This window comes from Ailuropoda melanoleuca, chromosome 13 (genome assembly GCF_002007445.2).
Source record: "Ailuropoda melanoleuca isolate Jingjing chromosome 13, ASM200744v2, whole genome shotgun sequence".
NCBI lineage: Eukaryota > Metazoa > Chordata > Mammalia > Carnivora > Ursidae > Ailuropoda > Ailuropoda melanoleuca.
The window spans coordinates 50,529,163-50,532,082 of NC_048230.1; the positions used below are offsets into that span (position 1 = coordinate 50,529,163).

At 56.9% G+C, this 2,920-nt stretch overlaps 1 long non-coding RNA gene across 1 annotated transcript; it reads left to right on the forward strand.

Moving 5' to 3' along the window:
- Positions 1-263: 263 nt before the first annotated feature.
- LOC117795771 lies at positions 264-2,227 on the forward strand. The gene is made up of 3 exons (XR_004619912.1): positions 264-1,027; positions 1,670-1,773; positions 1,990-2,227. It is a non-coding gene; the product is annotated as an uncharacterized LOC117795771 (long non-coding RNA).
- Positions 2,228-2,920: the final 693 nt, after the last annotated feature.

Here is a 2,920-nt window from a genome sequence, read left to right on the forward strand (position 1 = left end):
AGGATTTGAACTCAGGGCCATCTGACCTCATGCCAGGGCTGGCTTCTAAGGCTCACTGTGCACTCGGACGCCCGGGGCCTTGTTGAGTCTGGCGCAGGGGAGAGGTGGCCTTACCCTTGGTGCCCCCCCACCCCCAGGCTGCCCAAGCCCGTGAGGTGCTTCTGGCCCAGAGGGGGCGATAAAGAGGGCACACTAAGCTCCTTCAGCTCGTGTGCGTGCTGGGAAGTGCGCGTGATAAAAACGGGCAGGTGGGGTGGGTGAAGCCTTCGATCTGTAAATTCAAACCATGAACTGCAGTCCACAGGCCACCTTCTGTTTGCGTTAATGACGTTGATGGGCTCCAGAGGCGGGCTTCGGGCACCGTGAGTGAGGCAGGACCGGGCCGGGACACATCCGTATGTAGCCTGGCTTTGTTTAATGTCTTCCTTTTTTGTATATCTTTGCGGGGGAGGGGAGCTTGGTTTTTTTTGTTTTTGGGGGTGTTTTTTGCATTTTGATTTTTTTTAAAGTTGCGTTAGAATGGTATCTATCTTGATGACAGTATTTTCTGTGCCTGAGGGAATGCCTCCCTGACCTCTCCCTAGTCCCAGCCCCACTGGAAGGGCTCCAGAGGGCTCCGTGTGGCCACGTGGAAAAAGCAAGAGCCCAGAAAGGACACTGCCCTGCGTCTAAACCCCACTTCTGTTTCCTCCTGGCTTCGTGGCTTTGGGCAGTGGCCTGAGCTCTGGGAGCCTCAGGCTCCCCACCGCAAAATGGGGCCGGGGGGCTCGTACCACCAGCTGGCAGGGATCCTGTGGGGATTAAATGAGATTATAGACACAGAAGCTCTTTGGAGGGCTGATCAATAGTAGCTAAGCGAAGTCATGTCCAGACCCACGGCATGGAGGCAGAGGAGATGCCGGGAAAGCCTGGGACAGGCTGAGGGGCGCTGTCGCCAGTGACTCTCCAGATGGCTCTGGGGGACGCAGATGGGCTGAGAAGATCCACGACAGTCAGGGGAAGGAGCCCCTGGAGGGCGAGCCTTGGGGTAAGGTGCTCTGGGGGCGGACAGGCGCAGAAAGCGTCCGTGGGGTACCCGGGGAGCCCCGAGGCCCTGGCTGCAGGGAACCGGGGGGTCCGCACACCAGCAGCCCAGCTCCCTTCTCGCCACGGTGGGAGGGGAAGTCCCAGCCCCTCGTGGAGAGCCCCGGAGAGCAGTCACCCCGCCAGCAGCCACCTCCCCAGGTGCCAGACCTGAGCGAGCAGAGAGGGACTCGCCCAGCACCACTTCCTCCGTCACCAGCCCCGTGTGCCATTTTCGGGGGTGTCCAGGCCTCGGGGGAGGCAGCTCCTGAGCGGGGTGGCCTGGACTCGGGAAACCGAACTCAACTACGAAGCAGAGGGTTTGGTGATGGGCTTCGGGGGAGACATGCCGCCAGTGGCCAGCAACCCCGGAAATCGCGGCTTCTGACACGCTGAGTTTCCAGAACCACAGGGACCCCAGGCGGGGTCCGGGGAGCAGCAGGGCGGAGACAGGCACTGCCAAGCTGTTCTCGGGCCTGGAAAGCGGCAAATTCTGCTAGGAGAGGCAGAGTCTGGTCTGGGTGATTGTCCCCCAAATGTCCCCAGAGATGGTCCCCTACACGGTCACGAGTCGCACCATCTTCGCACACCTTCCCTTTGTGTCCAGGGCAACGCGTCTCACAACCGCAGAGGTGCCAACACACGGCGACCGTAGATCGTCGGCTTTATCGCCTCCTCTGTGCTGTCAGCACATTATTAGCCCTTCCTGTGGTGAGTAGGGTGAGGCTCAGAGAGGTGGTGTAACCTGCACATGGGGCACCAGCTAATACGCCTAAAGGGGTATTGATCCCAGTTCTGTCCCATTCCAGAACAAAATGCCTTCTTCTCCACTGGCCTCTCCGCCAGAGGACTCATTTTTGGCTCCATTCCTCTCAAAAGATGCTGAGTGTTCTCTTGCACCCTCTGGTTTCTCTGTCTCCTCTCCAGAGGGGAGACCCGGGACTGAGCACTTCACTGGAATCTGAAGACCTTGCTTCTCCCAGGTCAACGCCCTCCACCAACCAGCCTTCTGCCCATCCGTCGTCCGCCTGAACCAGCGACCTTTTCAAAGAGCCCAGGGGGGGAGGGGCGGCCTCCAGGAAGTCGGGCTGCTGGGGGTTCAGTGTTGTGCCGAGGTCTGATTTCAGCAAGGAAATTGGCCAAGTCAGATTGCAGGATGTCAGAGAAAGTTCCTCAAAAATCGTGTAGCAAGGGAGGCAGAGAGCAGGGCGTTACACACCTCCCACACTTCTGGTTGGCATATTGTCTGTCTCTCTACAGATTCATCTATAGCCAGCATGCAGGGTTGTTATCTTTCCAGAATTGCGTAAGAGTAAAAACACCACCACGTGGATATCATGTAACCGTGATAGGAGGGGACAAGCCCCCTTCACCTCTATGGTCTTTTTCCAAAACCCCCTAACCCTGGGCCAACTATGAAAAAACATCAGGCAGACCCGGATTGGAGAATGTTTCACCAACCCCTGAGCGGCGCTCCCCAAAATGGCCCGATCATCCAAAACAAGGAATACTAGAGCAAGTGTCACAATCCAGAGAAACAAGGAATCGAGGACTAAATGCAGCACGTCCCGGACCAGGCCCCAGAGCAGGAAAGGGAGGGACAAACTGGTGAGCTTCAGAGTCTCGAATGTAGTGAATAATAATGTGCCAGTGTTGGGCTCTCGCTTGGGACAACACTGCCCTGGTCGTGTGGGATGATAACGTTACGGGAAATTCAAACTGACTGAGGGATATATGGGAACTCTCTGTACTGTCTTTGCAACTTTTCTTCCAAGTTCAAGGGCACCCTTGAAGTGCACAGAGAGCCCCAGAGAGCTTGTACATACAGAATTGTGCAAAGCCAAAAATTCTAACATCC